The sequence below is a fragment of the Macrotis lagotis genome, chromosome 8 (genome assembly GCF_037893015.1).
Source record: "Macrotis lagotis isolate mMagLag1 chromosome 8, bilby.v1.9.chrom.fasta, whole genome shotgun sequence".
In the NCBI taxonomy this organism is placed as follows: Eukaryota; Metazoa; Chordata; class Mammalia; order Peramelemorphia; family Peramelidae; genus Macrotis; species Macrotis lagotis.
In genome coordinates, this window is record NC_133665.1 from 36,507,679 (window position 1) to 36,535,617 (window position 27,939).

General features: G+C 36.5%; 1 long non-coding RNA gene and 1 other non-coding gene across 2 annotated transcripts in view; both read right to left on the bottom strand.

Annotated features, from left to right (window-relative positions):
* Nucleotides 1-11,294: 11,294 nt before the first annotated feature.
* Nucleotides 11,295-11,398, bottom strand: LOC141496755 (U6 spliceosomal RNA). Its single transcript, XR_012471152.1, has one exon. It is a non-coding gene; the product is annotated as a U6 spliceosomal RNA (small nuclear RNA).
* A 359-nt stretch (nt 11,399-11,757) lies between these two features.
* LOC141494979 (uncharacterized) overlaps nt 11,758-27,939 on the bottom strand; it is a 56,738-nt gene continuing 40,556 nt past the window's right edge. The window contains exons 2-3 of the long non-coding RNA XR_012470606.1: nt 25,053-25,122; nt 11,758-11,832 (exon numbers count right to left, since the gene is read on the bottom strand). This is a non-coding gene — a long non-coding RNA (uncharacterized LOC141494979). The remainder of the gene's footprint in view (nt 11,833-25,052; nt 25,123-27,939) is intronic.

Below are 27,939 nucleotides of genomic sequence, written 5' to 3' on the forward strand. Positions count from 1 at the left end.
CCTCTGAAGTTTTTAATCCCTGAGGTAAGATGCAAAGAGGTAACCAGTGTGATAGATAGAGAGCTGACTTGTGAACTAGGAAGACCTGAGTTCCAGTCCTGACCCAAACAATTACTGATTATGGGACTGACGGTAATATACTGGACCTCTCATAGGACTCAGATACTTTTCTAAGATTAAGTTGCAGAGAAGCTACTGTTCTGAGACTGTAGAAACTCCTCTGTGGTAGTTTCTTATCATAATAAAATCAGAGTTTTGCTTGGAGAGGAGAGGAGAGGAGAGGAGAGGAGAGGAGAGGAGAGGAGAGAGAGAGAGAGAGAGAGAGAGAGAGAGAGAGAGAGAGAGAGAGAGAGAGAGAGAGAGAGAGAGAGAGAGAGAGAGAGAATAGTTTAAAGAGATTTTATTTAATGGGGAAAAGAGGACCATGTGAGTGACTTCAGTGGGGAGGAACTTGTCACACGATTGAACTGTGACACTGCCAATTCATTCATTTCAAACCCTTCAGCAATCAATGGTGATCACCACAGGATAAATGCAGCTGCTGAGATCACTATTGATCATCAAGATGACTGGGATGATGGCCTTGGCCATGCCGTGGCTCAGCTTGCCTCAATCATCCCTTTTAAATGATTCCTCTCTAGAGTTCAAGAGTCGAAGGAAGCAGAGACGGCAAAGTGTGGAGCAATCCAAGCATGCCTTAAATGTGGGTTTCTTTTTCATCTATTCATGATCTGAGAGAGAAGGAACAAAAAGAGATAGTGAGGAGGCGGAGGACCAGTTCAATGCACTACTTAGAAGGGAGGATTTCCTTTCCTCCTGTTAGAGAGATGGGTATTGTAGACTCAACCCCTACCATGTCTGTCATTACTTGAACAGTTTACCCTTGGTGGGGACCTTGTGACTCAGCCTTTGACTGCAAATGCCAGAGCTAGGAGTCACTGACTGTGACCAGTGACTGTTTCTATTCTCTGAGATTTTTTAAAAATACATAACTCATTTTTTTCATCTGTGATCAGTCAAGGAGAGAGAAGGCAAACACTTTGAATTTTATGCAAGCAACCAGAAGAAAGGGATACCGTTAACACTCTTTTAAGTAAAGTATTTTTTTCTTTCTTAAAGGTTTATTTTCTTCTCTTTTATACAAAGACAAAGACATTTATGATACTAAAACCAATGTAGCATTTCTTCTTTTAGCACTTGCCCTCCTCCCACCTCCCTACTCCCCTTCTCACCCTGTGCCTCCAACTCCTCCTTGGATGTATTGTTAGATGTATTAAATCTGGGGCTATATTGAAGGAGGCAAGTGGAAAATATTTGATGCTGAGCATTGAAGCATATAGAAGAGAATACAGTTCTCCCGAACATTTATTTTGTGTTTCTGACACCAGTCAGGGAGATGGAGGGACCTGGTGCAAACATTTCATCGCCCTCTGCCTTTCAGGGTCCAAAGTGGAGAGCTATTACAGCAAAACCAAGATGATCCTGAAGAATTCAGAGAAATGCCATTGAGCTACACAGGGGCAATCGATGGGGATATTAGGTTTTTCAGCTTTCCAATATTTGGCTCCTTTACAGCCCTACTCTATAAAGATTTATGTAGCTTTGGGGGGATGGTAGGAAATGTGGCCCATCTGATTTTGAAGCTGTCAGTTAGGAAATGAGATCGAATGACTCCTTTTAACTGCTGCTTATGCTCTGTACTAGTGTATATTCACTTAGGGTGCCATAGATCAAGATGTCACAGTCATCTTTCAAGTTTGGAATAAGAAGATAGAATCTGGATGGCGAAGCCAAAGAAGTTACTTAAACTTTCTTCTGATTCCTCTTAAAACTGTTGTGGTGCCCCTTTCTCTGACTTCCAATATCAGGACTGCTTTTTATTTTAACTTTACATATATCTAGTACCTAGCACCCTGCCTTATTCATATTGTCTGAAAAAGTTTCAAGTGGACCCTGTATGACATGATAAAATCATTGACTTGGCCCTAGATTCTAATGCTCTAGGATATATTACCTAAAGGGCAGCCTCAATTTTCACATTTGTAGATTAAATTTTGAATGACAAATATAGACTGATAGCAGTCAAAAGATACTAATTCTGAATAAGACTCTTAATAAGTTCTTAATAAGACTCTTTTTGAGGGACTTCCAGTCAAGATGGCAGAGAGGTCAGGAACTTTGTAAAGCTCTCCTGGTTTTCCCTGAGAAACAACATGAATCAAGCATCTTAATAGATTTTGGAACATCAGAACTCACATAACAGAATGGAACATTTTCTACCAAGGTCTGTCCTGGGGGTGGGGCATGGGGGTGACCAGGGCAGAGAAAGGAGACCCAGGGAAGGGTGGCAGGATGAGCAGAGGACTAACCTGAGAACCTCAGCTGTGGGAATAGAAGCTTTTGGGTTATGTGATGGGAGAGCTGGGAGAGCTCCAGTGAGGGTGCCCAGGATCCCCATTCAAACCAGTGTGACTGGTCTGGACAACCCAATATGGACAGCAAGTCCCTGGTGTTCTTAGCCCAGAGCTCCTGGTGCTTCCAATAGGGAGGGTTGGGTCTTCCTGTACAAACAGCCCAGACATAACCTCATGTGTACCCCACCTTTCCCAATGGTCCAGGAATGGGCAACTGCATCTCTGATGCAGATGGTCCAGAGAGAGAGAGCCTCAGGAGTTCCTTACTGATTGGTCCAGGGAGCAATCCTCTGGAGTTCCTAACATCTAAGGCCCCAGGCCAGTAAGCAAGCCTAGAGCTCTCAATACAAAGGTCTATTAGTCAGCCCCTCCCAAACACAAAACCCTTGGGATAGTTAACACATTCCAAAATGAAAAAGAAAAGTCAGAGAAAAGCAGAGTCTATTGAAAGTTTCCTTAGATATGAGGATAGACAAAACACTACCTCAGAAAAGGAGGGCAGCTTTGGAGGAGAATATGAATTGGTCTTCTGTCCAGAAGAATTCTTTTTTTTTTTTTTTTTTAGGTTTTTGCAAGGCAAATGGGGTTAAGTGGCTAGCCCAAGGCCACACAGCTAGGTAATTATTAAGTGTCTGGGACCGGATTTGAACCCAGGTATTACTGACTCCACTGCGCCACCTAGCTGCCCCCAGAAGAATTCTTAGAAAAGTTCTGAAAGGATTTTAAAAAATCAAATAAACAACTGGGAAAAGATTACTCTTCTCTCTTCTTGGTTCTTCTCTTTGTTCTTTGTATGTTTATGGAGTAGTTAGTTGAGATATCTTTCTTGAGACCTCAGTTGTTACATCTGCAAAGGGGAAATAAAATATTCCTCACTCTTATTCCTCTTATTAGGATTAGAATATTAAAGAAAGAAGAGATTTTAACTTTCCCAGAGCCCAGAGGCATATCAGAGTCTAAGGGCAATCACTAGGTTAAGATTTGGTACTTGGATGCAGCACTAGTTCTGGAGTCAGGAGGACTCAGTCTCAGACACTTAATAATTGCCTAGCTGTGTGATGTTGGACAAGTTGCTTAACCCCATTGCCTTAAATAAATAAAATTTTTAAAAAGTCTTAAAAAAAAGATTTGGTACTCTTTGACAGAAAAATATAATGAAAGTATCAATTTACCAACCCCCCCCCCAAAAAAAACAAAAACAAAAACCCAAACCCTTTACAATTATTCCCCAGAGATATAATTAAGGTTTTGGGGTTTTTTTGAGGTGGTGGTATCAGCAGTGGGGTTGGGCCTTGGCTACATTATGGAGCTTTGTATTAAATGAGTTTAGTGGGTTAAAGCATGGTGCAACTCCAATGAAGGTGATGGTTAAGGTGTTTTAACTTTGTTCATAGCTGTTGACTGCACCCTTACCCCTAGTCTGACATCTTGCAATGAAGGTCACAAGGGAATTAGGCAAGAGAGTGTGGATGATTTAAAGCAACACCATCTTTAATAATGCAAAAAAAAAAGTTAAAAATCACATGACAGTGGCATCAGATTCTTACATCAGAGAAAACATACAACATACACAACATACTAACTGGCCCTTGCCCTAATCTCAATTTACTGAGAAATAGGGATAGGGAAAAGTAGGAGAGATGACTGGTATTTGATACTGAGAATTTAAGATATTGAGAACTTAGTGTCTAAAAAAATATCACTGAATTTACTGATTGGACCTAAAGAAACAAATGAATTGATTTATTGTTAAGATAGATAATCCTAGTTCACAGACCCACAATACTAGAGTTGGAAGGGACTTTAGATGCCATCTAGTTCATTCTCCTTATATTTTAAACGAGAAAACTGAAGTCCAGAAAAATAAAGTGAATTGCCCAAGTTATAGAGGTAGTAATAGAGGTAGGAACCCAAGTTTTCTGGATTTGGATTCAGAGAAATTACATTAAAATCCCAAAGTGTTTTAACATTGCAGAACTGTCAATTACATCTACCCTATTATGACTTACATATGAGAAACTTAATTCTGGCAAAAGGCAATAAAAATATTAATTTTTGTGCCCATATGACATGATATAGCCTAAATATAGCCTACTCTTTCCGTAGTAATAATAATTTCCCCCTTGTTCTGGATCTGTTTCAAAAGATAAATTTTAGTAATTGCATTGTAGTACAGTGTTAATTATTTAAAAAAAACATTTTCTATGTGAACACTGTCAATGCTCAATAAATAATCATAATGGTAATTATGGTAACAAATTTGATGCTTATGGAAATGAAGGACTGTTAGCATGGCTTTGAGCCAGCCAGGGCTCCCATAAACATGGGAGCTGATGTGTGAAATTTTCTCACCAGCCTCTCAGTTCATACGTCTTGAGCCTATCCATATCTGATTAGAACTACCATGTTGTCTTCCTTGCATGTTCTATGTTTGGAAGATATTACTTAGAGAAAACAAAAACTAAAAATGTCATTTGGATCAAGATCATGGCTTTGTGATGTCTTCTAGGATCTCACTGCAGCATCTTTAACATGCTCAGTACATAATAGGTAAAATGAGTCAATTGCAATAAACTAAAATGTCAAGAAGGAAACCAATCATTCCCTATGCTTAGAAAATACTTAGACTATTCAGACAAATGGGTCAATATTTCTCTTTCCTGAGAAGCCCAAAGAGAGACAGGGCTTCTAAATAGGATGAGGTTCAAAAGTTTGTTAGAAGCATTTGTCATTAGCCCAGGTTTCACATCTACTTTAGTGCTGTGTAGATTAGTAATCTGACTAAAGAAGAGTTTTACTATCAAATCTCTTCTTTCTGAAATCTTTCACCCTTTCCCAGTGGCAAAGCATAAGTCCCACCACAATACAGGAAATGTCCAGAGTTTGCCTTTCCCCTGTTTTCCAAATTCAAGAGCATTGTTTTAAAAGTTCATTGGTATAACTCATTGCCAATTCTCTTGATTTCCAACTCATAATTTTCCAGCTGCCCTAATTTTGGGCATCACTTAGAAATTTGCCATTGATTCTTGAATTAAACTAGAATCTGGCTGCTCAAATTGGCAGACTTTAGAAAGAGGAGGTAGAATAATAAACCTCTTCCACAGTCCAGATTGCCCAATTTACACAGCACTAAAGTAGATGTGAGACTTAGGTTCATGACAAATGCTTCTAACAAAAGTGTCACAGCAAGCCCTCCATATATCATTACTCCCTTCCTATCACCATGACTATTCTCTGAAGAGCCCTTAGAAGTCTTGGCTGCAAAAATCTGGATAGCATTCTCAGGCAGTCTCAGCAGAACTATAATCCAAGGCCACATTTTTTACCAGCTCTTAGGATTTCAGTTTTGTGATTTTAAGCACATTCATTAAGTTTTCTTTGATTTTTTTCAGGATGTGGCAAAAGGAAAGGATTCTAGAGTGATAACTTGCCAGAAATCCTGGCTGGTAAAGAGAAGAAATTCCACTCTCTTGGGCTGACTCTTGTGTAGGTGACTATAGTTAGCAATAGATGACTCTAAGATTTACGCCCAGAGAACTTTTTCAAAGGTGGGGCCCAGAGAGAAAACCTCTACTTACACTTTGGCTCACTCTCCAGGGAAATCTTGACTCATGGAGGTGAAGAAGATCAAGTGAGGATGGTTTTAGCATGGTATCATAAAAAAAGTGGTAGATATAGAGTTATAGGGCCTTGGTTTGAATCTTGGTTCTACTATTTAATTACTATATATATATATATATATATATATATATATATATATATATATCACCTTAATCAAGTCATATCACCTCTCTAGGCTTATTTCTTCATCTGGATGTGAGAGGGTTGGGATAAATGACCTTAATGTCTCCTTTTATTTGAAAATCCAGATTCCAAAGTTCTCAATTGCTAAAATGTGACACCTGCGCATTAAAATTTAAGTGCAGATAGATCTGACTTCCTTCTTTCCTCTTCTACCTCTTTCTCCCTCAGTCCTAGCTTCATAGTAGGTAACATATGGTAAATTAATGGTCAACCCTGTTGCTGTTGTTCAGTTATTCATTTATTTCTGACTCTTCATAGTTCCATTTGGGGTTTTCTTAGAAGAGATTGGCTACTGTTCCCTTTTCCAGCTCATTTTGTATATGATTAACTGAAGCAAATAGGGATAAGTGACTTGCCCACAGTCATATGACTAGTAATGTTTGGGGCCAGATTTAATTTCAGTTCTTCCTAATTCTAGGCCTAGAATCTGTCCACTGTGCCATCTAACTACCAATGGTCAAGCTGGAAGACTGCAATCAAACAGGGGGAAGATGGGTAGTTTCCCCTTATTCCAGGGGATAGTGTTAGGCCTGGAATCCGGAAGAATTGAGATTAAATCTTGCCTCACACACTTATTAGCCTTGTGACTGTGGGCAAATCATGTAAGTTTTTTCCACTTTTGTTTCCTTATTTGTAAATTAGAGCTAATAGGACCTAGGATTGTTATAAGGATCAAATGAGATAAAAATTGTAAAGTTTCTTTACATTGTGGCCTGGCACAATTTAAGTGCTACATAAATGTAAACAGCAACAGCAGTGATAGGTAGACCACCTGATATGTGTCTGATCAGACACTTGATGGACTGAAGGTTCTGACCTGCAGTTGTTCCTAGAGTCTCATTTGGCTCTCAATTTCCATCTGCAGTAGGGAGTCTGCTCCAGGAGAGCCAGGGAAATACCCAGAGCCAGTCTGGGAAATTCTGTCAAATGGTTGCAGAGATTCCTGGGGACTGTGCCTGGGATTCTGCTGTGTGGTGGATTGTACAATTATAACAGCTTTCTTGCCTAAGGCCTTTGATGAACAATTACAGAAACAAATAGCTGTTGGAGCAGCTGAAGCGCGCTCGCACACACACACACACACACACACACACACACACACACACACACACACACACACACACACTTTTTCAAACACATAGAACAAACAAAACAAAAAAATGCTGCTCAGTGGTGGCCCCCCATCATTCAAATGGAAGCCAGATGTATTTTTTTTCCATCAAAGGACTGAGAAAGGCAGTTTCATTGAGAACAGCCTCCGTGTTAGACTTCAACATAATTACTGAAACAGAGATCAACTCATTATTTCATATTCCTTCAGAAACAAACAAACAAAAAACCCAATAAAAATCTCTCCCTGATGTTCCACAGCATAAAGACTCCAATCTGCCAGACAAAGCTTATAGTTCAACAGCTGATGGACAAGTAGAGAATGTTCCTGTTAATGAAGTTGGGATGAGGAATGTGGTTGTAGATTGCCCTCAGCAATGGCTTATGAGATAAGAGGTTGATAAGTCTAATATATGAACTATTGCCTGCCTACTTTTGTGAACTTGATGATATCTTTCCCCTTAATCCCATCTTCTGCTCACTTTTTTTTTTGTAGGTCTTCCACTCTTGAAAACTATCCAGTACTAGAGTCACTTGTTTCTATCCCAGAGTATATTACTGCAATTTGATCAATGCTGGATTTGAACTCAGGTACTCCTGACTCCAGGGCCGTTGCTCTATAGACTGCGCCACCTAGCCGCCCCCTGCTGTTGTTTTTGATATTGTTGATCACTCTCCTCTTTTACACTCTCTTCTTTCTAAGTTTTTCAGGACACTAACTCTGCCCTGGTTTTCCTCCTACCTATCCTTCTCTGTCTCCTTAATGGATTCCCTACAAATCACACTCCCTAACTGAGTATCCCTCAGGGTTCTGTCCTGAATCTTCTTTTCTTCTCCCTTTATGCTACTTCACTTGCTGATTTCATTGCTTCAGTGGATTTAATTAGGATCTCTACACTCATGATTCTCAAATATACCTATCCTGACCCAAATTCTACTGATTCCTAACCTTGCATTTTCAACAGTGTTTCAGACAACTCAAACTGATATCCAGGTAGATTGGGCTGCTAGAACACTGGCCTTGGATTCAGGAGGATGGGAGTACAAATCCAGCATCTTACTAGCTGTGTGACCTTGGGCAAGTCACTTAACCCTGATTGCCTCACATCCAGAGCCATCTCCAGTTTTCCTGATTCATATCTGGCCACTGGACCCAGATAGCTCTGGAGGAGAAAGTGAGGCTGGTGACTAAACATACCCCCCCACCCAATCCAATTCATGTGCTTGTCATGGCATCACCTCCCTGATGTCATGGTTTTCTTCAAAAATGAAGGACACACTTTATTATTACTATGAGATCAATAGGTCTAAAATGGAACTTATCATCTTTCCCTGTAAATCCTCTCCCTTTCTACCTAAACCTCCTACCTTCCCTATTTCTGTAGAGAGCAACACCACTCTCTGGCAGGCTCATATCCTAGGAGGCATCCTAATTCCTCATTGTCTCTTACCTCTAATAATTAACCTGTTGCAAAGACCTCTCAATTTCACCTTTGGAAACCTCTCAGATCTACCTTCTTTTCTCCTCTGACTCTGACACCACTCTTGGGCAGAACCTCATCATCTCATGCCTCAACAGCTTGCTGGTGGATCTGACTGCCTCAAGTCTCTCCCTACTCCAATCCATCTTTCACTGAGCCACTGAAGTGATTTTCCTTAATTGAAAATCTAATTATATTCCCCCTCCTACTCCTCAATAAATTCCACAATTTCCTGTTGCCTCCAGGATCAAATGCAGAATGCTTTAATTGGCATTCCCAGCCTTTTAAATCTTGCACTTCCTTCTTTTTGTTTTTCATACATTTTTCCATCCAGTGACACTGACCTCTTAGTTATTCCATAGACAAGATCATCCCTCCCCTCCCCTCCCCTCCCCTCCCCTCCCCTCCCCTCCCCTCCCCTCCCCTCCCCTCCCCTCCCCTCCCCACTTCTGTCTCTCCAGGTCTTCTGGCTGTCCCCACACCTGAATTACTGTCCTTCCTCCACTGATTACTGACCTCCCAGGCTTCCTTTAAGTCCCAACTAAAATGTCACCTTCTACAGGAAACCTTTTCAACTCCTTTTAATTTCACTTCTTTCACTCTGTTGTTTCCTATTTATTCTGTATAAAGCTTGTTTTCTATGTATTTGTTAGTTTCCTGTCTTCTCAATGAGATATAAGTTCCTTGAGGGCAGAAATTGTCTTTTGCTTCTTTTTGTATCACCAGTGCTTAGCACTGTGCCTAATATGAAGAAAGTGCTTAATAAATACCGATGGATTGTTATACTATGAGACTATGGTATACCAAGTTCTGTAGCCATATCACTAGGAGTGATTATGAATACAGAAAAATTATAATCAGAAGCAAGTTTAGTAATCTTTAATGTTGTTAAAATCTTGTTAAAGGGAGGAAGGCTCTTTGCTCTTGAGATGTAAATTGAGTCCTAATTGTTTCATTGTTTAATGTAAAATTTGAATCCTGTATCTTCATTCCCAACTCCCTGCTTCCAACAGTCTACACAGTTTTGGTCATGTAAGGGGAGAGGGATTTCCTCTTTTGCCCGTAACTGGACCTCCACTTGGGGCCAGTGCTCTCTCTCTCTGGGCCCCAGTCAGCTCTCCCTGACCTTCTTGTTTCCTCTCTTTATCTGTTGCAGTCTCTGTCTCAGTCTCCCAAGCAACCACACCTAACCTTTTTTGTTATTCACCCTGTCTAAAAGTGTTTATTGACTCTCTGGGAGGAAGTTTTAAGCTGTTTACTTTGTAATAATTTGTAATAAAATCCTGAGCAGTTTTAAAATCTCAGAGTTTCATTTTTCAAAAACCCTTGATTTCTATCTTTAATTGGTGACTCCAAAAATCCCAGTGGCAACAGGAGGACAATGATGCTTAAAAAAAATGACCACACACCTTCAACTAGGCAATAACTTAAAATCGTTGTATACTGTCCCAAATGCAAATTTTTCTGCCTTCTTTCTCCTAATCAATTCTGCTCCTTTCTCTCTAAAATTACCTTTTTGTCTGTAGTATATTATTTCATAATTACATTTATTTGTGTTTTGTATATATTTTCAACATGTTCCCATTGACTTTTCCATTAAAATATAAGTTTCTTAAGGATAAGTTTTGTAGTCTCAGTATCTATGCTTTTGGTTTTGTAGTCTCAGTACCTATGATAGGCACTAAATAAATGCTTTTTATCCATCCTCAGTACCTGTTCTATATATAGGCACTGTTGAATTGGGTTTATACAACTGCTTGCCAATAGTCTGGAATACTTGAAGCTTTCATTTATCTTTCTCCCTCCCCTCCAACTAAAGACAGATGGATCTCTTTGGGGACTTCACATACTCTGATTTCTTATTGTGTCATAGAAGTGATCTTGAGTTCTAGAAGACTATAACAATGAGTACAAGCTCTGACTAGTTCTATGATTCTGGAAAGGCTTTAAGTGTAGCCCTGGCTGGTAACAGACAGGTTGTGTCTCCTTTTGGGAGAATGACCTAATTAAGTATAGAGAGATTCATCAATACATCAAAAAGGGGGTGGGCCTTTGGTGAGAAATCCATTGGTCAAAGAAACTTGTAAAAAAAATTAAAATATAAAATGGTCCTTAATCCTATTCTCCCCCTCCTTTTCCCCACATACAACCTTTTGCTTATGCAATAATGGTTACAGAATAAGAGGCAGAGTACTTTAGAATTATCATGAATCATGAACGTACATAAGCATTAACTTAAGCTTTTGGTACACTATATAAAATCCTTGTCTGATAGTAAATGAAAGAATTGAATAGTTATAAATATTTGAATTCTTGTTATAGATAAAACCATTATGGAGAAGTGGTTGCAAATAAATGGCAGGATGCCTATCGGGTTTTATCCAAGAGAAATAACTTTTTAAAAAAGTTGTCAGAGTTGGTTTTTTGTGCATTTGAAGGTCACAGAAAAAATTTATTCATAGATATTTGCCATCTTTTAGTACTCACAAGTGTTTGCTTCACAAATTTGCATGTCATCCTTGCACAGGGGCCATGCTAATCTTCTCTGTATCATTCCAATTTTAGTATATATGCTGCCGAAGCAAGCATTCATAATAAGTGTATGTAAAAAGATCAACATGATAATTATTGCTGCTTATATATAAATGTCTATAGAATAAGGGAGGAGGTAGAGAAACTCTAAGAAGATTATAACAATAACCTCTGAACAAAACAAATTATGTGAAACCTTCTGACTTCATTGAAAATGGGAGGATGGCAAACACAAAGATTGAAAGATGTGGTACAAGAATACTGCATGGGGAAGACCCTAGACTTGCAAACCATCTAGAAGTCTAATACCAATCCATCATAAATGCTTTCTTCAAGGGGAAAAAAAAACAAGATTCAACATCTCAAAAAAAATTTTTATTTTATTTTAACAGACAGAAAATGACTTATTACTGACCTGGGAATCATTTTTGAGTTAGCTGTCCATGTACAGTCAGGCCTTCAACTCATTAAAGATCAAAATTAATACAAAGCTAGAATAAAAATGAGAAAAAGATATGGCATGCAATTAAAATATTTCCAACCTGATCTGTTTAAACAAGGTATTGATGCCAAAGAAATGAGAAATGAATAGAGAAAAAGACATTGACAAATTATAACAATTTCATAAATGTTTAACCAGTATAAATCAATTGTCCAAACTAGAAGACCTGTAGCATCTAAATAGTGCTTAACTCAGCAAGCAATTGACTTACTTGATAGAGAGATTTAGAATATAAACTTATCTATAAAATCTTACTCAGAAGATTATGAACAGCCCAGATTAGGAACAATTAAAGATTTTAATTATATCATTTCATAAAATAGCAAGAATCAGTGAAGAGGAAAGAGAGTAAAACAGTTTACAGATAATTTGGTGAGAGACCCGACTAAGCAAACTAAGCAAAATCATCCTCAGGGCATTTGAAGATGAATGTGGAAGAAGGATACATAAAAAAAAATAGAAAAGATTTGGAAGCATTGATAAAACAAGCCCTTCACCTAATGGACAGTGGACCACTAGCTGAACTCTATCACACTGAGAACAAAGTGCTTATAGAGGAAACAGAATTAATATCAAAGAAAGCAAAAATAAGGAAAATAACTACATTAGAACAAGTAGAGTGATGAGATTTATTTTGGGGAATGGTGGTGGTGACAAATTATTGAAGGCATTGAGAAATGACTTATTAAGAATTCTAAAGGAATGAAATTTGTGTAGAATGGGTATGGGGAGAAGAAGAAACATGTATACACTTCCCTTATGCAAAGAAATATTAGTCAAAAATGGCATCAATAACTATTGAATCATATTTCCACTTTCATTTAACCAACACTTCCCATGTTGGGAATGTAGCTATGGAAATTATCTATGTAGTTTTTAATGAGGCCATTGGAAGTGAATATGAAATTTTTTTGGGTAAGTGATATTCTATGGCAGACTATGGTCTTAACTACCCTAAAGTTACTGAAAGATTTAGAGAATATGAGATTCCTCTATACTTAGGGCTGACCATAAAAAAACCCGAAAAACTTTTGATCTGGTAGAGCAAAACACACTTTTAATAATTTTACCCCAACAAGGGCCAGAATCATATGATTCTTTGAAAGATGACCATGTTTGTGATCTTCTCATCTTTGTAAGTTAAAATCTGGCTTCAGGCACGTACTAGTTGTGTGATCCTGGGCAAGTCACTTGAGCTTGTTTGTCTCACTTTCCTCATATATACAAAAAGCTGGACAAGTCATTCTAGCTTGTTTACCAAGAAAACCATACATGGGGTCACAAAGAATTGAATAAAACAGAAAATGACTGAAATATAGCAACCACAAAAGAACATAGCTAGATAGACTATAGATGATGAATTATATCCAGTAATGAAGAGATGTAAAACAGACTGGACTGACTAGAAAATTAAGTTGTCTTTTTAATAATTCCATTTTTTCCCCTGAAAGAGAAACTCATCTTTTAAATACTATTATTATTCTGTGATATATGACAGTGAGTTATTGAATACCACAACCTTTGAAGAATTGAAATTGAAGCTCACCAAATGGCTATGAACCCATTTCAACATATTATAAGCAAGGAATTATGAAGTGGTATAGACGATTCCAGAAAATTATATGATTAAAAAGATATGCTAGACATATGGTAAAAATGAGAGCTAGCCAATAAACAGTTCTTATGGTCCATTTTCATCTTCATGCTATCTAAAAATTTCAAGTAAGTCTTGTATCATATTAAACTTATGAGAGGATATGAACAAGAGTCACGCAAGATGTGTGTAGGCATGTATCATTAAAGGGAATAGCCACAACTAGGAAATCACAGACCCATTGAAGCATTGTTTTTTATTTTCCCTGTGGAGTTCCAGAACAATCACATAGAAGTTATGGAGAAGGCACTGTGATTTTCTGAAATTTGATACAGACAGCCCAATGTCACTGAAAATGGAATCATTTGAAATACTTCATTATCTATATGGAATTCTTTCATTTTGATTGAGTACTCGTGAGACTACATCTCATACTTTAATTCCTTTCTTGAATCAGAGGCTTGTGGAAAAGGATTATCTCCTTAGTTGCATTTTTTAAAAGGGATTTTCAAGGAAGTTCAGGAGTTATCATATGTAAGGGGAAGTGCCTTATTAAAGGAGAGTGTGGTGGCAGTGGTTCTCTTGACAAGAGTAACTTCATTTCAGTGCAAAATACCAGTCACATACACTTCCTAAGTTGATGTTTTCTTCTTTCTTACTTCTCGTGCAAGCTCAAACAAAATATAGAAACTACTGTCTCAACCTGAGGCAGATGATAGATTAATAGATTAGAAAATATTGGTTGCCTCTCCTGGAACACAACAAACTGACCCTAGTGCATTCAGGTCGCAGACCTTTTGGGAGAACAGATTGATTATTTGCTTTCTCTATCCTATAGGGATTTGTAAAAAATATTTTTTTCCCCCTAAAAAATCTATTTGCCCCTTAGAGACTTGTATTCTCTTTGGGTCAAACCAAATTTTCTCTAGGCTAAGACTTGTAATTATGGATGAAATTATGTTTTTTTTTCTCTAATTTGTATCCTGAATTGCAGGCTGTGAGTATTTTTCCCAAAACAGGAGTCTATTGACTTTTCATACCTTTATTGAGAATATTTTGCTTATATGTATATAGAAACCATGTTCAAATCAAATCATAGTAATGAATTCCCCTGGGCAGCACACACTTAGAAAATCATAAATTTAACATTATCTATATTGTTTTATACTTTTATTCATTTTGTTAAACATTTCCCAATTATATTTTAATTTGATTCCTGTTGTACTTAGGGATTTTGTGGGTCACTTGCCACCCTGCCCTCTAAGCCCAGAGTTTAACACCTCTGATAAAAGTCATTCTCACAGTAACATGCAGACTCCTCCCCCTGCCCCCTTTCTTTTGGTAATTTCTCTTCAGGTATAGTGTCAAAAAGTCCATTAATGTTTTCAGTGTTGTGCCATTCCAAGCACGAATTTTCACTGTGTACACTTGGTATGGAATAACAATTCTTTCAAATTTCATCTTGAGTGTTATTTCTGCTTTGTCACACTGCATAGTGGTTACTGAGGTGTTAGTATCCAAATGTGGGGGTTGTATTGTCATTTGTATTAAAAAAAATGTATTGTTAAAGAAATCCTGACATCTGTTCTATTTTCTCTCTATTTGTTGTCTTCCTGATGATTTAATTTATGAATACTCTTGGGATGATATGGCTTAATTGGTTCTTATGAGAAGCTTTTTGTTCTTTTATGGTGCACTGTTTCTTGTAATATTTTGCAATCCTCTTCCATGGAATTTCAAAAATGAGTTTGTATTCCAAATTGGTGTTGCATATGGTTTCCATATATCTCTTCTTTATCATAAAGTAAACCATACTTTGCTAAAAACATTATGTGTTTGTTGTCTAGGGAAATAACATTGGCTTACTTGTTGTGTTAACTGATTGATGTTTAAACTTTTAGTAGAAATGATAAAAACCAAGATGAATATTCTTTTATTCTTCCATTCTCTTCCTCCTGTTTTTGAAATTCATAGATCTTTTGAAGGTAAAGTTGAAGCTGTTACCTTTGTAAATAGTATCATTAATGTTCAATGACACTGAGTTGATATGCTATCAGAAGAACTGAACCATATTAAACCTGCTATTCCCATGTGAATTGAAACCAGACAATATAAAGAAATTGTAGTTCTATGGAAGGATAGATCATAGGTTCACCTTGAAGAAGAAAACAAAGGAATTGGGAGTGTGGTTTTCATAAAATGTCCAAAGGTAATAAGAATTGCTAGGGATACTTGGTCATAATGTTATATTATAGTGCCCATTAGGAGCAGAAGCTAAAAGACAAAGATTAAGATAATTTCAGTTTATGTATTTACTTCTGCTGCAGATGATGGGAAGAGTAACACAATAATTTTTAGGAATAGTTTCTGAGAGAAGTAAATTTCAAGCCCTAAATTAGGTAGGGTAGAGCTTCTCAAGTGCATCACTGATATTCAGATATAAGATCAAATCAACACATTGTAGAGATGAAGAGTATGAGACCAGAGAGAGTTTCAAATCTGTTCTCTCTAATCCTATTCTTATCCCCTCTCCTGCTGTTTTACTAGGATTTACAAGCAGTAAAACTTCAGTGTTTTCTAGGGAAGAATATAAGATAATGGAAATAAAAGTCATTTAAACACCTCCAAATACAATTTCGATATTAGTATTACAAAAGTATTAGTATTGTTATTAGTATTACAAAGCAGGCTTTCACAGAATCATAGAAGAGACCTTAGAATTCATCTTTGAATAATATCATCAGTTGGTGTTCAGTCAATGTTTGTTCAGAGATCTTCAGTGAGATGACTAGTAGTTACCTCACTTTTTGCTTTTAGAAATCTCAATCAATCAAAATTTGTTACATGCCTTTTATGTGTCTGACATTATGCTAAGAGCTAGGGTTACAAAAAGCAGCAAAAGACAGTCTCTGCCTTCAAGGAATTTATGTATCAATATAATGAGGGAGATAGTAAGAAAACAAATATATACAAAGCAAACTATATGGCAGTTAAATAGAAAATAATGAACAGAGGGAAGTCCCTGGAAATTGCAATTGGGAAAAGTTTCTTGTTGAAGGTGGGATTTTAGTTGGGACTTAAAGGAAGTCAGGAAGGTCAGGAGTCAGAGCAGAATAGGGAAAGCAAACAATGCATGAGGGCATATGGGACATCCAAACAGAATTCCCAGAGCAAAGAGATCCAGTGCCTTGCTTGTGGAACAGCCGGAAGGTCAGTGTCACTGAATTGAAGAGTAAGTGTTGGGGAGTAAGGGGTAAGAAGACTGAAAAGTCAGAAGACTAATATAAAGAAATTGTAGTTCTACTAAACAGTTTGAATACTAAGCAAAGCATTTTTTTAATTTGACCCTGGGGGCAAAAGGAAACTATTGAGGTCTATTGAATGTGGCAGGGATGGAGTTGACATGATTGAACCTGCACTTTAGGAAATTCATTTTAGTGACTGAATAGGGGACAGATTGGAGCTGGGGCAGATTTAAGGCAAGTAAGACCCACTAATGGAATAATGCAAACGGGAGGTGATGAGAGCCTGCACTAGAGTGATAGAACAGAGAACAGAAAGAGGTATATCTAAATGATATTGAAAAGGTTAAGGGGGGGCAACAGTGGAGAGTCCATATGATTCCCAGATTGTGGGCCTTTAGGGATTGGGAGAATGGTATTGCCCTCTGTAATAGGGCAGGTAGAAGATGCAAAGGTTTAAGGGGAAAGATAATAAGTTCTGTTTTAGACACATTGAGGTCCTAATGTGGACAATATTGGACATCCAGTTTAAGATGACTAAAGGAAGTTGGAGACATGAGATTGGAGATCAGGAGAATATAGGGTAGATTTGAGAATCATGAGCATAGATTTGGAAATTAAATCTATGGAAGATGAAAAGATCACCATGTAAATTAATATAGAGGGGAAAAGGGTCCAAGTCAGAACCCTAAGGGACACTGATAGAGAGTGTGATTTGGAGGTCAATCCAGCAAAAGAGTCAAAGTATTGGTCAGATGGATAGAAAGAAAACCAAGGGAGAGTATGAAGGAGGAGAGAGGGATCAACAGCTTTGAAGACTGCAGAGAGGTCAAAGAGAATGAGGATTGAGAAAAGCTATTGGAATTAGCAAATGAGAGATCATTAATAACTTTAGAGAGAGAAATTTTGAAGAAATGATAAAGTTGGAAACCAGATTCTAAGGAGTTACGAAGAGAGGTAAATATTATAGATGTCCATTTTGGAGAATTTAGCTAGAAAGAATAGAATTGATCTAGAATGATAGGAAGGATGGAAAAACTGAGTGAACATGTTTTTAAGGTAGGGGGACATGGGCATGTTTGTGGGCAATTAGCCAGTAAAGAGGGAAAGATTGAAATTAAGTGAAAATGTTAGGGTGACCGAGGGAATAATCTGTTGAAAGAGATGGAATGGAATAGGAATGCTTGAACAAATAGAAGGATTAGCCTTGGTAAGGAATAAGATCATTTCATCAGGTGAGACAGAGGTGAAGGAGATAGTGGCAGGAGGCACCAGAATGATAGAATTTAATGAAGAGTGAAGAAGAGGACGTTCATTGGGAATTCCTCAATTCTTTCTATAAAATACTCAGATGGAGAGAGAGAGAGGGAGTCACAGATGGTTTAGGGATGGAAGAAAAGGTTTGGAAGAGCCTCTGTGGAGAGTGGAAGTTGATAAGAGAGCTATATTAAAATTCTAGTCTTGTGATTTTTTTGTCATAGATGGAAATGAGATTAATCTGGCATGATCTGTTCTTGAGAAAATCATATGGACACTATGTGCATATTAAAATTCCAGGAACAGTGAGGTCCTAGTTGATATTATGCAACACAAATCCAGTCAGATGACTACATAATTTTCTCTAATTTTTATTAAATTTTTTCTTATATTGAGTGTAAATCTACCTCTCCTTACCTTTCATCTATTGTGCCTAGTTCTGCCCTATGGAACCACATGGAACAGGACTTCTCTTTCTGCATGACAACTCCATAGATTTGAAAACAAGTATCAGGTGCTGACTGACTAGACATTCTCTTCTTTAGGTTAAACATTTCAAGTACCTTCAATTATCTTTGTAAGCCTTGATCTTGAGGTCCCTTATAATCCTGGTCAACTTCCTTGATATTCTTTTTAGCTTTGTAAAGTCCTTCACAATAATAATTCCTAGAACTGAAGACATTATTTTATATATGTTCTGACCTGGGCAAAGTATAGCAGGACTATTATTTGCCTCTTTTGGATTCTGTTCCTCTTATCATATAGCCTAATATTGAATTATTCTTTGCCTGTCATACTATACTGTTGACTCATTTTGAACATGTAGTCAACTAAGATCTCTAGAACTTTTTCAGATGATTTGAAGTCTAACTATACCTTAGGCCATCTTTTTGTGAAATTGATTTTTTAAATCTTAACATAGGACTTTGCATTTATGCCAATTCAGTTTAATTTCCTCCCTAGATTAATGATATATTTTTAGTCTAATGATATATTTTTAGACCCTGATGATCAATGAATATACTAGAAATCCCACTATGTTTTTCTTTCCACTTTAAATTTGATGAATATGCCTCTTAGTCATTTATTAGAATGCAAGTTTTTCCCTTTGCACCCCTAGAACTTAGCCATCCCTGGTATTTAGTAACTATTGTTTAATAACTACCAATTGGTTTAGATTGAATTCATTCAACTCATCAATAAAAATACACATATATAAACATATAAATGTATTATGTATATTAAACAACAAAGGTCTAATAGCATGACCTTGAGTATTCTGTGAAAGACTTATCTTCTATTTGAAATTGAGTCAATAGCTGCTCTTGGTTCTAGGTGACTAGGTGATTTGCTGGATAAGGCACAGGACTTGGAGTCAGGAAGACAAGTTCAAATCTTGCCTTAGATACTTACAAGCTATGTGTCCCTAGGCAATTTGCTTAACCCCATTGTATCTCAATTTCATCACCTGTTAAATGGTGATAACACCTACATCTCAAGATCGTTATGAGGACAAAATGAGTTAAATGTAAAATACTTTGAAAAAATCAAAGTTATATATAAATATTATCTAGAATCATTATTATGATTCTAAATCCATTCAATTGCATTTTCACCTAGCCCACCCCTCTTCATCCTGTCTATGAAAGTAACATGCTCTGTGAATTCTTTTTCTAACATCAATGAAGATCATATCAATTAGATTTATCTAATATACTAGTCTTGTGATTTCATCATAAATGGGAATAATCTGGCATGATCTGTTCTTGATAAAATCATATGGACACTGTGTGCATCCTGCTTCATTTTTCTAGTTGCTCAGTAATCATCTCTTTGGTGGTATGTTTTCTAATTGGAGTTGAAACTGAAGACAAGCTCATCATTCCATATTTTGCAGACTATAATTAATTTTCTTTCTGGAAAGTCAGGATGGTTTTTACTTTTTCTGATCTTGTGGCATTTTCCCCACTCTCTATGATCTTGTAATGATGATAGTAATCTGGCAATCACTCTGCAGTTTTTAATACTCTGGAACATAATAAATATTGGTCTGTTGACCCTGTCAAGGATAGCAAGGTATCCTCTTCTCTCCTTGGGTATCTTTGGTTAAACTTTCACACTTGATTTATATATATTTCTCTTTGGAAGAATAAGCAGAATAAATCAATCAATAAGCATTTATTAAGCATCTACTAAATGTTCAATGTTTTGTTAGGCACTGAGGATATAAAGATAAAAATGAAGTCGTTGCTGCCCTTAAGGAACTTACATTCTATCAGCAAACAAAGCAAGAATAGGTTAGCTCTGTCTTTTGTCTTTGTCTGAAAATATCATGCCATCCATTACACACAACTTCATTATTATTATTTTTCCTTTTTTCCCATACAGTTAAAAAAAAACTCCCCCCCCTTCAATATCCTTAATATTCCTCATCTACTTTAACTTTTTTTTTTAGGCTTTTGTAAGGCAAATGGGGTTAAGTGGCTTACCCAAGGCCACACAACTAGGTAATTATTAAGTGTCTGAGGCTGGATTTGAACTCAGGTACTTCTGACTCCAGGGCCAGTACTCTATTCACTGAGCCATCTAGCTGCCCCTACTTTAACTTCTTTAAACTTAGTTGCCCTGTTGTTATTTTTAAAGGAATGTTCTATACTTCTATAATATTTTCCAATGATTGAGTTGTCCTCCTGACTCCAGGATTGGGTGCCACCTAGCTGTCCCATATGTATGTATGTGTATATATATATATATATATATATGTATATATATATATATATATATATATATATATATATTTTAAAAATTCAAGTTGGTCAATGAGTTCTCTGTGTGCACATATCTGTCTCTTTTTAACAGGATCCCCCTTTTCTTTCTCATCAAAATTATTATGTTTTTATTTGGGGGAATTTTGAGGGAGAGAGTATTTCATTCTCTGTGGAATGACCTCACCATCAAAATTTTAGATTCTACTTATCTCTCTTCTGAACCTTTGAAACATGTTCTACAAAAATCTAGGGAAATGTGAGGCTACACTTATTTTTCTGCCTTTCTCTATCACAGAATTGGAAGTGGAATGATCATTTTCCTAAAGGTTTCCAATATTTCTACATTGACAACTCATTCCTCCTTATTGGGTAGAATCAGATTTAGAATAGTACTTTCCTTCATTACTTCCTCTACCTTTGCATGAATGAAATTATTATTAAGGTGAACAAAGAATTTACTAGCAGTTCTGCTTTTGATAAATGGAGGACTCCAGCAGATGTCTGGATTACTAAAATGTCCTATTATTACTAAATCATACCTTTGTGCAAGGCTTGTGATCTATTTCCTGAGTTCTCATCTATTTCTTCTTTCTGCCTTAGTGGTCTGTAACATATTTCCATGACAATATGACTCCATGCTTTCCACCTTGGTTCTTGGATTTGCTCTCATGATTATACCTTAATATATAATCTACTGCTCTTTTTATCTAGTCTGTTCTTTTGGCACAATGAAGACTTTTTTCAGTTTTAGTCTAGTCATAAGTTTCATTTCTCTAAATCTCAGTGATACCTGTGAGGTCAAATGGACTTATTTGCCTCAGTATCTTTAATATACTTTGGTTGTTATTCATTTGTTTTGTATTTGAATGAACATCTCATGCCATGTGATTCAATTATAGGATTCTTGACCAGATTTAATCTCCTGTGAATTATCAATGAATTTCTCACTAGTCTTTCTTCTGTTTTGTGACTACAGATTTCTTCTTCCTCTGTCCTTTCCTCCCCAAATTCATTTCTAGATTAAAGACAGTATGATTATATTTGTAGGACTTCAAGAAACTTTATAATTTATTAGCTTTCCTAATATGTGCTTCATCCCTGGTGAAAAGTCTATCATATTATATTTTAAACTGTGATTTAGAAATTTAAATTCCATTCTTTGGCAACATTTACTTAACCAGTTGTTCTCTTCCCAAATCTATTTCTCTCTTTCAAAGTTCAATCCTTTGCTATTAATATCAGACAAGATGAAATCATCACCTTTGCCACCAAGGTCCTTTGGTCTCTTGCCTGGGACTTTAAAAATCACTAGAAATGCATTCTAGGTTATGTCTGGCAGTATCATTTGCTCCCCTGTAGGTCACCAGAAGTGGACAGTGTTTGTCAGATCTGTCATATCTTGGAAGGTTCCTTGTCATGTCCTGTATACATGCCCCATGAAGGGAGTTGACCTTTCAATTGTAAATGTTACGTCGGCAAATAGCTGCCTTGATTCCCCTTAGCAGAGAGTCTTCAGTCACAACTTTTTGTCTCTTCTTTCGAGTCCATGCTGCAAACTTATATCATTTGTTGATTCACTTCATTATTCCTTAGATCAGTCATTTATTTTTGAGTTAATATTGTGATTATTACCATGTTATAATTATTATACCTCAAAGGGTTTCATTCCCTATTTCAATTATATAGCTCCAAGTACTTAGCTTTAACATGGTTGGCATATAACAACCAAAGTTTGTATAGTACTTTAAAATTTATAAAGCACTTTACATATATTACCTCATTTGATACTGTTGGGGAATTTATCAAATACAGAGGTCCTAAGAGCCTCCTGGAGAATAATTCCTGTCTCCTTGGTCCCTTGGATTAGAGATCAATACATCAAGAGGCACGTTAGAAGATTAAAAAAAAAAGAATAATTAGGATCAACTGATGGACAGTTGCCAAGTGGCCAGCATCTCCACAGAACAAAGGGAAACGCATATATTATCTCTTCCACATCATGACTTTCCCCATTGTGCTTTTGCTATGTTATGCGCCAGTAAAAGAAATTAAAGAATTTTTTTGCGGGGGGGAGTTTTGCAGAATCTGCAAATGACATGTAAAGTGAGTGATACAGAAAAAAAGTTTAGAAACTAAGAAATGCATAAAATATTTATATAATATTATATAATATCAGAATATTTTATTTATTTATTTATTTTTAGTTTTTGCAAGTCAATGGAGTTAAGTGGCTTACCCAAGGCCACACAGCTAGGTCATTATTAAGGTCAGATTTGAACTCAGGTACTCCTTACTCCAGGGCTGGTGGTCTATCCACTGTGCCACCTAGCCGCCCCATATTTTATCTTTTAATATCATAATAATTCAAACTTCTCCTCTTCCAAAAAAGGGAGGGCCAATAAATTCATTAGAATTTTCCAGATCATGGCAGAACTTTATCTCCCCTCCTATAATGTGGAAAGAATAACACTATAGGTTTTACACAATTATAAGTGGTAAAAGGAGTTCAGTTATTTCCATATTTGTGGGATAGGATATCAGCTGATTTTGGAGAAAATGTCTTAATCTTGCCTTTGTAGCTTGTTAACCTTGGTGCAGCCCAAACTCAGGTCTGTTCCCATGAGAGTGTTTCTGGATAGTTAATATCATTAGACCATATGTTGGGCCAGAAAGTCTCTAGTTAACCTCGTCAGAATATCTAGATGGGACTGGAGGTTCTAACTAGTAAGAGGCTTCCCTTTTAGTTGAAATCACCACTGAATACAGATTCCTGTTTCACATAACCCTGTAGCTTCTTTTCTTTGACCTCTACAATTACTATTTCTGAGGAGAGATTACCCCCAAACCCACAGTATGCAGGTTTTATCCATTTCCTCTCCATTCCTAACAGTGCCTTGTGAAGAAGGTCTTCTTATCCTCTCTATTTTATAGTTGCAGAAACTGAAAGGGAGAGTTCCAATAATCTGACCAGTATCAAAACTGGCATATTTCAGAGGCACCATTTGAACTCAGCTCTTCTTGATTCCAAATAGTTACCATCTAGTTGACAGCTAATCTAGACATTAGCTTTGACTTGCAAATAGTTACTAAAAGTTTACCAGCCCCCAAATTCAGCACTACTGGAATCAATTTAATTTCTAGGGAATGCAACACTTCCCATCTGTTCTCTCATTCCCAAACACATTCAAAGATGGTGAAATTAAAACTTCATTACAGTTTTCTGGTTTATATAAGCCCTACATTGTTATAGTGTAACACTAAAAAAAAAATCACATAGATGTACAATAAGAATGACTGAACTTTTAGTAGCCAGCCACCCTAGTAGGTCTTGAATTTCTATATGATTCCCTTTGGTAAAGCATTCTTCTCCAGGGAAACAAAAGTTCAGGGACATACATATTGGACAACTATCCATTTATCTTACAGGATATTCCTTGGATTCAGAGATTGCTTTAGGGACTTTCAGATCAACTAGCACTGCATGTTTGATCAGGGTTAGTACCTGAAGAAACAAATTCTTGTTTGGAGTGCCCAGAGATCTAGAAGATCCCTAGACAGGTAGATCAGTTCCATTGATATCTTGACAGTTTTGGAGGGGAAGGGGGCTAACATCAGTGGAAGGGTGAAGTACAATCTATCCATGTCCTTGCCAGCATGAGTTGTGGGTTGTGACGTAGCCAAGAGGAAACCTAGTACCTAATGAGTTAACAGGGGCTGTGGGATGAGTGACTAAAGGTTTCTCTTGAAATGGATCAGTTACAAATGACAGAAAGAGGAAAAAATTGAAAACTCACCTAAGGGACTAATGAGCCCTAACAATGGGAAATTTCAGAAATGGAACCCTGGATTTGTTTGCATCTGTTTAGAGTTTTCAGGGAAATTCAGGGAAGAAATTGGTTGCTTAAGCTCACATAACTCTTATAATCACTTGCATTTATGTAGTATTTTAGTTTTTCTGTGCTTTTGTCATCACGACCTTAAGTTTCCTTAAGGTAGTATTGCTATTATATTGCTGTCTTACAAATGTGAGAACTGAGGCTTGGAGGACTTAAATGACTTACCCAAGGCTATACAGCTATGGGATCTGAACCCATATCTTACCTGTTCAGCACTTCTTCTACTTTAGGATTTAGGCTGCTTGGGGAGAGTTGGGAAGTAAAGTAGATAGAGAGATAGACCATTTCTTAAGAACTATGTATATGACAGTCATTATTACTAGTATTGGGTAAACAAATGCCAGAAAGCAAGATAGTTCCTACCAGGAGTGCATTGGCAGTTGTTTAACAACCTACTTTATTGGGGGTAGAGAGGGAAATGACACACTTATAAGTTTAATCAATATAATTACCTTTTTCTCTTTCATTTTCTTAAATCTAGACCAGAGTTGTCAATCATCCTGCCTTTGGGCCCATTGTTGCCTGAAACATAATAGAACATATAAACCAGATTAAAAAATATTTGGGATATATCTGACAAAATAAATGAAAACATAATAGGACATAGCTAATGTTCACAAATGACTTTCTAAGTCAGTGTGACCAAGAGGGTTCCTATTGCATGGTTTAATGGTCCCATTTATATTTCAGTTTGACACCTATGATTTGTACAATCAGTAAAAACAATAAATTAAACCTATGATTTGTAGCATTTGCAGATCTCCGTGGTGTAAATACTCACTCTAAAAATTTAACAGTTGGACATTGATAGCCAGTATAAGCTAACTTTAGCACAACTCTGAACTCTCTGCCCTCAAAGAGCTTACTTTATAATAAGGGAAAACCATATACAAAGGGTAAATGGAAAAGGGGAAACTATGTATCTAGAAAGCAGTTTGGGGAGGTTCTAAGTTTATGCAACTTAAGGCAAAAATTTATCTATCAGAGCAGGGTGACCCAGGGATATAAGTTCAGTTTCTAATTCTGGAAAAAGGTGAGAGGGATAGCCAGAGAAAGTGGACAAGAAGGGGAGACAGTTAGAAAGTTGTCACTCAAAAAAGAATGAGGTAGACATCCCAGGGAACCTAATATCTAGAATTAAGGAAATGGAAGAGACACCAGGAACTGGTCAAAACTCATATACATCATTGGGATAGTTGGATAGATGAATAACTAGTGATTCCTGGGAGGAAAATAAATTGGAAAGTGAGTTTATAGTCAACTATATTTTAAAGGGGTCACCTGGTTTTAGTGACCCAACTCCTTTGGTTTTTTAAGATGATCAAGGATGGCCCTGCACTTGAATGAGATCTGGTTATAATTAATGATTCGCATAGCAAAGAACAATGGATCATTGGTTGAGGACCCTTAGGGAACCAGATGGTTAGGACTTCTCAAATGAATGAAGCTCAGGTGTATCCAGCTACTTAATGACCCAAAACATGCTGTTTCCTTGGCTTCAAAGTTGGTGACCTTGACTTGACAACCTGATCCCAATATCCAGCTTTACTTTATTCAGACTGTATCTGCCTCACTCCATAGCCCAATCTTTTATTTCCAACTGAGGCCAGACCACCTGATCCTGGATTATAACCTGATTACAGTCAACTGCCACATGAAGGCTCAACAGAAGGAGAGAGGAGATGGTTCCCTTGTCAGCTGAGTACCCTGAAGCAGAATGTGAAAATAGTAGAGAAATGTCATATTCCCCAAGAGATATATTTGATCTTTCTTGTCTCTGTGCCTTTGTTCATATTTTTCTCTTCAAATGAAAGACCATCCCTCTTCTTTCCAGCCAAATCTTACCCATCTTTTGAAGTCCACCTCAAAGTCCATTTCCTGTGACAAGTAAATTAGATTATATTATAAATTATCTTATTCTCTGAATTATCAGTGCTCATGGTAGATTGAAAATTTCACCAATATTTTGCTTTCAGGAAATGCTATAAAAATGAGAGATTCATACAAACATAAAATAAAGGTCCATAGTATAATTTATTATGTAAAACAAGCAAGGGTCATAATTATGATCTCAGATAGTGTTAAATTTAAAATAGATTTAATCAAAAGCGAAAAATAGGGAAATCACATTAAGTATCATTCATTTTATTCAATGTTGTTTTAGGTCACTTAAAATAACCAGATAGTATAAAATACCTGAGAATATACCTATCAAAACAGGCAGAGAAATTATATGGACATAAACATAAAACCCTTTTTATATCTAAATATTTGCAGTAATATTTATTGCTTATAACTAGATAAAATCAATATCATAAAAAATGATAATTTTTTCTAATCTATTTATGTAATGCCATCCCAATTAAGTTTCTTAAAAATTATCTTACTGAGTTAGAAAAAATAATAACAAAGTTTATTTAGAAGAAAAAAGGTCAAAAACTTCAAAGAAACCAAGGGAAAAAAAGATGTAATGGAAGCAGATTCAGTAGTATCATCATACATTAAATTATATTATACAGTGAGAGCATTTTTGAAGTGTAAAATGGATAATTTTGATTATTTTAAATTAAAATTTTCTTGTATAAATAAAACCTAGGCAGCCAAGAATAGAAGAATGCAGAATTATAGGCAATCTCACAGACAGAATGTGATTGGGTTGTAATATTGCTATGGTGTAAGAAATGATGAAATAAGGGCGGCTAAGTGGCGTAATGGATAAAGCACCAGCCTTGGAGTCAGGAGTACCTGGGTTCAAATCTGGTCTCAGACATTTAATAATTACCTAGCTGTGTGGCCTTGGGCAAGCCACTTAACCCCATTTGCCTTGCAAGGAAAAAAACTAAAAAAAAAAGAAATGATGAAATGGTTGATTTAGAAAAAATGGAAAGACTTGGGCCTATGAAGGAAGATGTTATACACCTTCAGAGAAACTGAATGACAAAGCATTCTATGGTGTTATATATGTAAATGAATGTACATGTATATTTATGTGTATGTTTATAGATATCTGTATGTATATGTGTGTATCTTGCTTAATTTGTAGACTTCTTTTGTAAGTGGGGGTAAGGAGGGGAAAAATAAAATCAAAAGTGCACAGAAGAGAATAAGAGAAAACCTACAAGGAAGCAAAGAAAAGCTGGATAGCTTTGGGAAAAAAACCCCTAGAATTTATTGTATAGGTTTTCTTGAAATAGCAATTTATTGTTTTTATATTGAATTCTCTTATGTTCTGCTGTGCACATGGCATTTTTTTCTTGTATTTAAATGTAAAATAAATTTAAAAACTTAAAAAACAGAAGAAAGTGAACTCTCAGAGACATGAATCAATGGTCATGACTA